General features: G+C 37.1%; 1 protein-coding gene across 1 annotated transcript in view; it reads left to right on the plus strand.

The window, feature by feature from the left end:
- GPC6 (glypican 6) overlaps nt 1–12,828 on the plus strand; it is a 1,192,537-nt gene that overhangs the window by 277,065 nt on the left and 902,644 nt on the right. The window lies entirely within an intron of this gene.

Below are 12,828 nucleotides of genomic sequence, written 5' to 3' on the forward strand. Positions count from 1 at the left end.
GTGACCTGTAGGAGTAAATAAAACTGTATTGGAACATGGGTGCACTCGTTTGATTACGTATTATGCATGGCTGTGTTCATGTAGGCTACAATGGCGGAGCCCTATGGTTGTGATAGAGATCTTATGTTCTATGACACCTAAAATATTAACTATCTGGCCTTTTGCAAAAAGGTTACTGATCTCTGATTTAAAAAGATTACCAAAAAATGTATAACTTTCTGGATATTCTTCTAAATTCTTACTTCCCACATTTTTATATATATATTAAATTATAGGTTATGGACTTGATATGTTTAACCATTATGACTTAAATGAACATTTAAAACTTTTCTATATAATACCTTGCATCTCCTAATTAAAATTAAAAGCTTTTGCACAACAAAGGAAACTATAAACAAGGTGAAAAGACAGCCTTCAGAATGGGAGAAAATAATAGCAAATGAAGCAACAGACAAACAATTAATATCAAAAATATACAAGCAACTTCTGCAGCTGAATTCCCGAAAAATAAATGACCCAATCAAAAAGTGGGCCAAAGAACTAAACAGACACTTCTCCAAAGAAGACATACAGATGGCTAACAAACACATGAAAAGATGCTCAACATCACTCATTATTAGAGAAATGCAAATCAAAACCACAATGAGGTATCATTTCACACCAGTCAGAATGGCTGCTATCCAAAAGTCTACAAGCAATAAATGCTGGAGAGGGTGTGGAGAAAAGGGAACCCTCTTACACTGTTGGTGGGAATGCAAACTAGTACAGCCACTATGGAGAACAGTGTGGAGATTCCTTAAAAAACTGGGAATAGAACTGCCATATGACCCAGCAATCCCACTGCTGGGCATATACACCGAGGAAACCAGAATTGAAAGAGACGCGTGTACCCCAATGTTCATCGCAGCACTGTTTACAATAGCCAGGACATGGAAGCAACCTAGATGTCCATCAGCAGACGAATGGATAAGGAAGCTGTGGTACATATACACAATGGAATATTACTCAGCCATTAAAAAAAATACATTTGAATCGGTTCTACTGAGATGGATGAAACTGGAGCCCATTATACAGAGTGAAGTAAGCCAGAAAGAAAAACAACAATACAGTATACTAATGCATATATATGGAATTTGAAAGATGGTAACGATAACCCTATATGCGAGACAGAATAAGAGACACAGATGCATGGAACAATTTTATGGACTCTGAGGGAGAAGGTGAGGGTGGGACGTTCTGGGAGAATAGCATTGAAACATGTATATTATCATATGTGAAACAGAACACCATTCCATGTTCGATGCATGAGACAAGGGCTCAGGGCCGGGGCAATGGGAGGATCCAGAAGGATGGGATGGGGAGGGAGGTGGGTGGGGGGTCCAGGAGGGGGAACACATGTAAACCCATGGCTGATTCATGTCAATGTATGGCAAAAACTATTGCAATGTTGTGAAGTGATTGTCCCCCAACTAAAATAAATAAATTTATAAAAAAAAAAAAAATACCTTGCATCTGCACACATGCACACTCATACACACACACACACACACACACACACACACACACACACACACACACACACACACACCTAGACACACAGCAAAGCATTTCCATGTAAAAGTAGGGCAATTTCTACACATTGTCAATGTAAAAAGTGCTTAAACTACATTGTGGTAGTTCAAGGACAAGATATAAACACTAAATAAAACTTTAATCTTCAACCTCAAAATGACTTTCTAATAATAGTGTCTTAGTTGATGGAGGGAAAAAAAGTCAAATGGAAACACTTTGATTTTCACTTAAGCATATTATTTTTCTGGTCTTATTATGAAAGTTAAAAGAATACATGCACCAAAGTGCATCTTAATATCATAGTAAATGTTTTAGTTTAATTGCATTCTAGTCTGATGAACTCTGAGGGAATGGCTTTCACTTCATAGTGAAAGAGACAATCTAACAGTGCCTAGATAGAAGGGCTTGCCAACCTGAATCAGATGTAATTAAAAGAAAAATCTAAAAGTGATATCTCTAAGTCACTCTACTTTCCTTGGGAAGCACAGAAAACATGTGAAAATTCAAAGTCTTTAAAAGAACTTAAGTTTTTTTTTTTTAATTGAGATGTAACTTATCAGCTTAAACTAAAGAAATGTATTAAATTGAATTTTGTGATGAGACAGTGTAACCATCTTCTGCGAGACATTTTTGACATCTTAATTTTCTTGCCTATTCTGATGTTGAAAGAATCAGCTCTTCATTCATCATAGAGCTTTTACTAAACTTTAGTGTGTAAACTTATGATGAATGATTAAGACACACCAGGCCAACTGGGAAGGATCTAGTTTTCATTTTAAAGAACTGTAAAAAGCTTTGACTTGCAGCTGTTAGAAGCAAGTTAAAATATTATCAGAATACCAGCAACTTGCAGAGTGCAGCTGATATATTACTGGTGACTGTGTAAAATTATGGCATTGTCCAATCCAGGAAGCAGATGGCCCATCTCCCTTGATTTTAGGAGTGCTGGTCGACTACAAATTTTACTTGCTGCCCTGGGCTTGTTCTTTACCATTAGCTTGTGAGTTATAGATTTTTTAAAGTCTTTGCCAGGTGACAGATTGACCTGTTAAGAAGTCACTTTCTCAAAAAAAATTTATTAATGCCCTTTAATCAAAAGACCAGTTGTAAGTGAATAACATTTTAATAAGTACTAGTCTGGCTTTGAAGAAATCAGTGCATATTCCCACAAGCCAATTTGCTGAAATAAGCTTTTAAAACAGTTGAGAATTTTAAAAGAAATACTAACATTTTTGAAAAAATCCTTTTAGAAATCAACTGAAGGTACTAAGGTTCTTTGTGCTTTAGTCATTTTATATAATTATGTGCTTTTCTATAATTTTCTGTAAGTTATTAGCTTGTATGTAATATATACAAAAGGCTTCCCTTGTGGGTCAGCGGTAAGAATCCACCTGCTTTGCAGGAGACTCGTGCAAGAGATGTGAGTTTGATCCCTGGGTCATAAAGATCCCCCTGGAGAAGGAAATGGCAACCTACTCCAGTATTCTTGTCTGGAAAATCCCATGGACAGAGGAGCCTGGCAGGCTACAGTCCATAGGGTTGCAGAGTTGGACATGGCTTAGCGACTGAACAATAACAATATACATGAAGAAAAAGTCATACATCTTCAGCATCTTTCATACTAGATGACTTATGTGGATAAAACAGCAGAGACAAGATGAGGACACTATATCCAAGGCAGGAACCCACATGATACAGCATCAGCTATGGCTTGTTGTTGTTCAGTTGCCCAGTCGTGTCCGACTCTTTGTGACCCCATGGACTGCGGCATGCTAGGCCTCCCTGTCCCTCACCATCTCCCGGAGTTTGCCCAAGTTCATATTCATTGCATTGGTGATGTCTAAGCTATGACTTAGGGACATATGAAATGGACCTCAGTGTTTTATCTGTATAATGTGAAGGTCACACAAAGTAATCTCTACCCTATCTTTTACGTCTAAAATATTAGAATCTTAACAATCTGATTGTGATTTTAATAGACATGAGTATGTGTTTACATATATATGTAAAGTATATGACATATATATGTGTGTGCAGTTAAAAATATTCAAATCCTAAAAGTCGAGAGTTATTCTCAGTTTTGGTGGGAATTTATAGTACTCTAAGCCTGAGAGGCAGTATCTCAAGTAACCCTGAGAGAACTACTCTGAGGAGGTGGTGAAGGAGCCAGATTATACAGAGAAGTTTTGCAACAAAGAACAAGTAGTCTGAATGTCAAAAGATTATTTTAAATTAAAGAAAACCAGATATCCCAAGTTAAGGAATTTAGTGCTTTTCGATGTATGGGAAGATGCAAGATTCTAGACTCACTGAAATCATTCCTTTGATATGCATCTCACCTATTTGTTGCCAGAATCCTGTGTTTTCACCTCCTGAGTTCCCTCAGATCTCACCAGCTCACCATCTGCAGTGGCTGCAATTGCTGATGACCGTGACATCTTTTGTTTACTGATATGGCAGGAAATATTCCATTTCTCATATATTAGATTTTGTATTGCAGAAACATTTACATTAAAGACGTGAAATTTCAGGAAATTTAAGATCTTTTAGCTGAATACAAAGCCCTAGGGAAAACAATCATTTGTAAGGCATTTTGTTGAACAGGTTTTAAGAATTTGCTGATTCATGTGAATGTATGGCAAAACCACCACAATATTGCAATTAGCCTCCAATTAAAACAACATTAAAAAAAAATGCTGAGTCTTTTTTGTGAGTCCTAAATGAGAGTGTTACCTCATTCTCTTTCAAAGAGAGATAAAGGAGTCGAAGAATCAACTCCAGAGAGTGATTTTATTTTTAAGGTGGAAATAGATGTACTGAATAGAATTACCTTGATGCTAGTAGATCAGTATACTTGGTAAAGCTACTCAGTAAACTAATTCCATTTACTTAAATGAGACAGTCTTTCTGCTTTCAAGCAATACACTACTTTGGACTTATTAATGTTTCAGAGCTTTCTTGCCTTATGTTGGCAGGTGCCTAGGTACACCAGTGGACTGTGCTGCAGGCTGATTAGCTATTGCCTTTACAGTTGTCACTTCTACTTTGAACTGTCTGCCACACCTGCCTTATTTCTGCAGGAGGGAGCCCCGTGGGTCTCCATGGTTCTTAATACAGCACAGCCACTCCTGAAACATGGTAATAGATTGTGACAAATACTAAGATAATACATGGCAATGTGGTTTCATGAGGTGGTTGGTGGCACAACAGTTTTTAATGTGATACTTATTAAATTCTTCAGTGGTATTGGGCTCACTGCCCAGTTACATGTTAAAAAGAATAATGACATATATGAGAATGTGTCTGAAGGCAGCTGTTGATGGTGAGCTAACATCTAAAAGTTGAGAAGAGAGCAGAACATACTATTCATTTGATCCCCAGTCAGGTTTTTGGAATAGAGTTTCTTTTTTCATTGTTTTGATTTCTTGCTCTGTACTCGATGCCTACTGATGTTGTTGTTGTTCAGTCCCTCAGTCGTGTCCGACTCTTTGCAACCCCATGGACTGCTGCACTCCAGGCTTCCCTGTCCTTCACTCTCTCCCAGAGTTTGCTAAAACTCATGTCCATTGAGTCACTGATGCCATTCAGTGATCTCATCCTCTGTTGCCTGCTTCTCCTCCTGCTCTCAATCTTTCCCAGCATCAGAGTCTTTTCCAATGAGTTGATTCTTTACATCAGGTGGCCAAAGTGTTGGAGCTTCAGCTTGAGCATCAGTCCTTCCAATGCATATTCAAGATTGATTTCCTTAAGGATTGACTGGCTTGATCTCCTTGTTGTCCAAGGACTCTCAAGAGTCTACTCCAGCACCAGAATTCAAAAATATAAATTCTTTAGAGCTCAACCTTCTTTATGGTCAAACTCTCACATTCACATAGCTATTGAAAAAATCATAGCTTTGTTAATATGGATCTTTGTCGGCAAAGTGTTGTCTCTGCTTTTTAATATGCTGTCTAGGTTTGTCGTAGCTTTTCTTCCAATGAATAAGCATCTTTTAGTTTTATGGCTGCAGTCACTTTCCATAGTGATTTTGGAGCAAAAGAAAATAAAATCTGCCACTGTTTCCACTTTTTCCCCATCTATTTGCCATGTGATGGGACCATCTATTTGCCATGTGATGGGACCATCTATTTGCCATGTGATGGGACCATTTATTTGCCATGTGATGGGACCATCTATTTGCCATGTGATGGGACCATCTGTTTGAAGTGATGGGACTGGATTCCATGATCTTATTTTTTTGAACGTTGAGATGCCCATAGAATTACTAGATTTTGTTTAAGTATCTTTTATCTTTAACTTTCCCTTATTTTAATTAAATTAATTAATATATATATATTTGAGGATCAAGTTTTTAATCCTTTGATAATGATACCTCTTCTACATCAGGCACGTCACTAAATTAGAAGAGGAAGGAAGGACTGAGAATATTTTTAGGACTGACATAATAAGAAGGAGGACTTTATTTCTTCAATGGAATATTCCCTCAAGTATTTTGCTTAACTGTAACTGGATATATCTATAGATATAGATATACATATACATTTTTTTTCTTTTTGAAATATTGAATAGTTTATTTTGGGAATCTTTATAAAATTTTCAATGATTACTTTCCATTTACAGTTATTTACACAATATTGGCTGTGTCTTCCATATTGTACAATACATCCTTGAACTTATCTTACACTTAATAGTTTGAACCTCCCACTCATACACCCCTACCTCACCTCTCTCATCCTTCCCACTGGTAGCCACTAGTTGTTCTATGTATTTGTGAGTCTTTTTTTTTTTTTTTTAATTAACATTTCTTTTAAAATAAGCCTCAATTAACTCCTTATGTCCTCTTTAATTTTATTTTTAGTTTATATTTAGAAAAAAGTTTTGAAAGACTTTGGAATGGACCAAAATGATTGCTGGTGTCCACACTGGAGAGCTAGGGAGGATCTAGGCATGTCCCCTGGGTTATCTGATTCTATGGGATCTCTGGTCCGATCATCATATATGAGCTATTATACAGATCTGTGTGCTGAAGGTAATTGATAACGAAGCAAGTGATTGCTGACAATAGGCATACAAATCATTTTGTCCTATGGAAATATAGTTGATTTTCAGCTTCCAATTCTACTCCTAACCCTCTTCCCAGAATAAGCCAGTTTTGTGTTTATTTGCAATTCATTTCCTCATTGTTTTTTGCTAGTATTTATGTAGTTCTTTTGAATTAACTTTTGAACCATTTATAATATCTCATTTACTGGTTCTCTCATTAATTAGTTAAATATGATCCTTGACAAGTGTTTATCTTACATTTGTTGGAATCATGATTAACCCTCTTTTAAGAGTTATTCTTTGACAATATTCTCTTTGTGGTATAAATTTTAGATGTATGTGTTGCATATTTATTGTACTCTCGGTGGTGCTAGATAAATGATGAGAATCTGGCTTTCAGAAAGACCATGTTCTAGGGAGATGAGTGCTAAATCATCAAAAGGAAATCTGTGGATGTAGGTGGTGTGGATACTTAAGTTCTCACCCATTCCTTTCCTGTGTTCTGCAAAATGGCTGAAAATCTGGAGGCATTTCTTGGCTATCAAATTTGAATTAGCAGCTCTGAGACAAATCTATGCTTTGCCATGAAAAGAGGTGAAATCCAAAATATGAGTTAGCTTAGAAAGGGAGAAACAGGTGGTTCACATCTGAATTGCTGTTTGGAAGAACATTTCAGTGATTTCTTTTAGCATCAGGGTTGAAGGAAGAGAAAGGGACAAGGGTTTTGATGTTGAGAAGGTTATCACTGTCATGCCATCTATGACTTTGGGTCAAGGAGGAAAAGAAAAAAATATATATATATATGTGTATGTATAAAATATCATTGCATACCAAATAGTTACACACTTTCCTATAGGTGTTCTATTTCATCTTCCCTGCAAGATAGTAATTTGCAGTATTGTATAATGCTTGATTTTACATCTCATATGGCTCCTAATTTGGAGCACATGCCAACTTTGAATCCAACAGTGATTCAAACTCATGTCTCCATGATTTCTAAGACCAAAAGTCTTAATGCTGATTCGCTAAAACTATTCCATTCCTCAGGTATCTATTCTTTGTTTTCGTTTGTTTGTTTCTAATAGGAATGAACTCCTGAAAATTTTCCACTTTGTCTCATTAATAGCTTTTCCTTAAATCTATATCAGAACCCTTGTGTCCCCAGAGACCATGTGGGCTTCAGGATTTGGAGGGTGGGGAGTTGCAAACTGAATCAAATGTGGATTAAGCCTGAGGCAGCCTGGGCAAAAAATAGTGTGAGAACCCAAAAGAGTTGTAGAGAGAAAGAGGCCCTTCTGTTAGACTTGAGTGAATAGAGAGGTGGTGGTCACAAATGAGAAAACATTCAAGGGAGTACAAACCAGTTTCATTTGAATTCTGGACTCCCTACAGAAGAGCTGTATAGGCTTGGGCTTTATTCCCTTCATCTAGTAAAAATGAAAGATAAAAATATTCAACTCTTTTCGGGCAAAGAGTGACTGAAATAACTCATGACAAAGCTAATGGGTAACTTCGAGCTGCTTTACTTTTGTCTCGGACCCAGAATCTCCACCCGCCCCCTTAACCACAAATCACCAGAAATAGGCATGCAATCAGGGGCAAAAATAGCACGCTTGCTAAGTGAAGACAGTTTCAAGAAGGGGTGGGCCTTGGCAGTAAGTTGCTTCACCTCTACAGTGAGTAAATAGGTATAATAAAACCTACCTTGGAGTGTAGCTTGAGAACTGAGTGAGAGGAGCTTGCAGGGGGTGAAGAAGACAGTGTATTATTTCCTTTGTTTATTGGATTATTATTCATTATTGTTATAGTCATTGTAATTCTGTCTCATTTCCTTACTCCTGGTGTCAACCTCTCCCCGCAAAACATAGCCTTAAAGAAGCTGACTTTGGTCTACTCCTTAACATGGAGAATAACACCCATGCTTGCTGGTCTTGTACATATATTTACTCAAGTCACTTTAGTCATCCAAATGCCAGTCTTAATTTAAATCCAATATTATTTTTAGCTTTTGAGACACTCTTTTAAAGAGTGACACACTTTTACACGCAAAGGTTATCTTAGAGAAAGAGAACCCATCATGCTTGAAGCTGGAAGATAGCATGAGCTTGGCTACATGTGGACTTCTGTGAAATCGATGCCTTTATGATCTTTCAAACAACAGAACATGGTGTCTTTAATTCTTTCTCACGCTGTGAAGTGTCAAAACAGTACTGAATATGGTTGTGCTCCTTGCCATGTACTGGTGAAATTTTAATTATAGTCCTAAAAGAGGTTGTAATTCAGCAGAAGACTTTCATTAGAAGAAGTAGAAATGAACAATTTGAGACCTCTATTGCTATAAATGGCTTAGACTCTTCTTAATGGTTGATAGCTCAGTTGGTAAAGAATCTGCATGCAATGCAGGGGACTCTGGTTCTATTCCTGAATCAGGAAGATCCACTGGAGAAGGGATAGGCTACCCACTCCAGTATTCTTGGGCTTCCCTTGTGGCTCAGCTGGTAAAGAATCCACTTGCAATACGGGAGACCTGAGTTTGACACCTGGGTTGGGAAGATCCCCAGAGAAGGGAAAGGCTACCCACTCCAGTATTCTGGCCTGAGGAATTCCTCAGACTGTATAGTCTTTGGGGTCACAAAGAGTCGGACAGGACTGACCGACTTTCACTTCGCTTCACTTCATATCTGATTGTTGGCTTGAATGAAAGCGGTAGTCTTCCCAGCAGGATTTACAGATGACACCTAGGGAAGCTGCAAGCCTGGCTAGATTCCACAACCTCTTGTACATACCATGTCTCTCTCTTATGGCAGGGCAATCGTGTAAAGCAAAATTAATTTGGAGGGAGAAGAAAGGAGAGTTTATTGAGAATCCCAAGAGGATGTGTGCTTCCAACCTTGCAAATTACAGCCATTTGCACAGCAAGGTGATGAAACAAATTCTTGCTCTACCATTTGCTCGCCACAGTGTGTTGGGCAAAGTGTCAGGAACATACCCCCAAGAGATAGCTAAAGATTCCTCTCACAAAATGTGCTATCAAAAATCCATTGTCTAAGAGTGTGTGTTGGAAAAGAAAGTGAAACGGCGTGCTGGCGAAATAGAACAGTTTCTGGGAGATTGTCTGGAAAAACTGTCAGGTGTTCTTCTAATAGGTTTGTACAGGTTCACTCAACCTCTGACTCCCTCTCTTAATTCTGGGAATTTCTCCAGGAAATTGGAAGGATTATGCAGTGTAAAGGATTGAAATCTCCTGGCACTTTAAATGAGAAACTGATTTTCATCTGTTTGGGAGGAATTCTTTTTCTCCATCTACCTCAGTGCACTCAGCAGAAGGACACCTCGGAGGATGGTTGAGCTGGAGGACAATCAATGGGATTTTCAAACTAGAGAAACTAAGTTTCTCTAGAACCTTCCAAGGCAGTTAATTATTTGGAAGTGCCAGAGGGACCTCTCATAACAGTAGACACTCAAATAAATGACTGAAAGAATGAATGGGTGAATGAACGGATGTAGATAGATGAATGAAACAACAACCAATGGTTTTAGCTCAGTGGCTCACACTCTACACACAATTATTTATTTGTCTTAAATATCTTCTGTCGAGATAAAGAATGTAAAATATGGTAGGATTCTAGAGTTAAAAAGTCACTTCCGTTCTTTTAGTCTAGTGTTCTTCTAGGGCAGATATCTCCTGTAGAACATTCTTATTTTGGAAATGACCAAGAGATATCTATCCATGAGTGAGAGTTTCCTACAAAATGTGCATCCTGCACAGCTTTCTAACATCCTATCAGATTCTTTGATAGGTAACCAAAATATTATGTTGACAATGAAATAAGCCTATAATCTAACTCCATCTTACTATAAACATGCAGTATTATTGTACAATATTAATATACTCTGAATTTTCTAGGAATGTGACTATGATGTAAATCCAAGAGACAATTGTGTTTGTTTCATTTGGAGATTTTTACCAAGAGCTGTTCTTTTTTTTTTTCAGAAAATCTTATCAGTGGGAGCTATGCCATTTGTAATACTTGATATGCCTGTCTAATGTATTGCTGTTAGTCTATATCTGTAGCTGTTATGTTTGTAGTGATAGTACTTGTAGCTCAAATATCTAACTACCTTTTTCCCTCAAGTTCAGCCATGGCCCAAGATGATATATCAATACTTAAAAATTTTCTTCTTTAGATTACGTTTGGTGTATTCTATATTCATTTAAAATTTATGTGTATGGGCAGTTACATTACCAATAGATTTCTGTAAAGGAATGTAAATAGAAGTTCAAGTTAATTACTTAAATAAAGGAAGTTTGAATTCCAATCCACTTGAAAATCACTAGTACAGACTTTGTATTTGTGACAGTTACCAGGGCCTTCAGCAACTTTGCTGCCTTCTCCTAGGTATTCCATGATTGAACAACGTTTCTCTTAAATTATTATTTCTGAGCGACTTAATGTTCTTGTATTCTACATGAAAGTGGAATACAAAGTCCATTACTTACATTCTTACTACTTGAAGTCCATTATTTACATGAGTGCATCAATTTTAATTTTATTTATTTGATGAACCAAAATTTATTGGGTGCCCTAATGGGCCTGGCACTGGGCTAGGCAGTAGAGGTGCCATTGATGAAAAAAACACAGCCCTATCCCTCAAGCAGGTTGTGTCCCTGAGAAAGACATGGATGGATAGACTGGTCATTGCAGTGCAATATAATGCAGGGCCATATGCATAGGTGATGGGACAGCAGGAAGTGGAGTGATTGCTTCTCCTGCACACAAGTCAGGCAAGTCTCAGAAGAGGTATTTAAGCTGAAATCTGATGGAAGAGAAGGAATGAAAGGCAGAGGAAGAGCTGCAGAAGAGAGGCTCATAGCTTTCCTTCTAGAGAGAATAACATTGCCAAGGTCCAGAGTATAATCGAGCATGATAATTTTGTGCTCCCAATAGTTCTGTTTGGCACAGGACTTAAGAAGGAGGGTGGCAAGAGATGAATGGAAATATAGATTGTTCCATAAATAACGACAACTTGGATGCATTGGAATGAATGGTATAATAAATGAACAGACCAAAAAGTAATGCAGTTATGTGGGACATGTTAGATTGATTTCAACTATGATAATCATGTAGCTTTCTTAGGAGAGATATTATTTAAACTCAGGGGAGATTTCAAGAATTTAGGAGTGTGAACCCTGAAAATTTATCACCCAAAGAACTATGATGAAGTCCTGGGAAGACAAACTCAGTAACCCCAATTAAATAACTTATGCATATGTTATAAACTGCACTAAGTCGGACCTTTATCTTCTGTGTGTACTCTTAATGGTCTCCACATATATGTTTATGTATATTTTCTTTTATCCAAATACAGCAATGTTTAACATAGGACACTAAACACAGAGTATGTAACTTATAATGACAAATAACCATGAGGGGATGTATAGACATAGATGAAACTTACATCTTGAAGCAATGTCTGCCCTCCAAAGATTAATCATCCCACTCTAGCCTTTTCATCAAAACTAAGGCCTGATTCGAGCTCATTTTCCATTAATGTCTTACTCTGCAAGAGTCAATCTGATAAATGAAGTATTTCCTTATTAAGTGATATTGATTTAATCAATTTAATCAGTTATGTAGCCTATTAGGATTTTAAGTGCTGGGTAAAAGCAACAATACATGTGGTTTTCATCTCCATTATAGGATATAGAAAACTATTGATGCTGCCTCTTTTGAGGGCTATTTGAGAAATATATCGCAAAAAAAGAGACTATGAAGAGGAAAAAGGCTGTGACTATACCTAGTGTCTCTTAAGTATTGAGTTTTTACTCCTATTGAGATCTATTTTCAGTTAAAAATAAGGTATTTCTTTAAAGCAGTATGTAAAGGTGTTTTTAAATTGCCTTTGTGCAATACATTCTTTAAAATTCAATGTGGCTGAGTAATGTTCCATTGTATATATGTACCACAACTTCTTTATCCATTCATCTGTCAATGGACATCTACGTTGCTTCCATGTCCTGGCTATTGTAAATAGCGCTGCAATGAATATTGGGGTACATGTGTCCTTTTGAATTACAGTTTTATACAGAGTGAAGTAAGTCAGAAAGAGAAAAAAACAAATATATATTAGTGCATATATACGGAATCTAAAAAATGGTACTGATAAGCCTATTTGCAGGGTAAGAACAGAGATGCAGACGTAGAAAATGAA

Source organism: Giraffa tippelskirchi, chromosome 12, assembly GCF_054371585.1.
Source record: "Giraffa tippelskirchi isolate mGirTip1 chromosome 12, T2T-mGirTip1v1.2.pri, whole genome shotgun sequence".
NCBI lineage: Eukaryota > Metazoa > Chordata > Mammalia > Artiodactyla > Giraffidae > Giraffa > Giraffa tippelskirchi.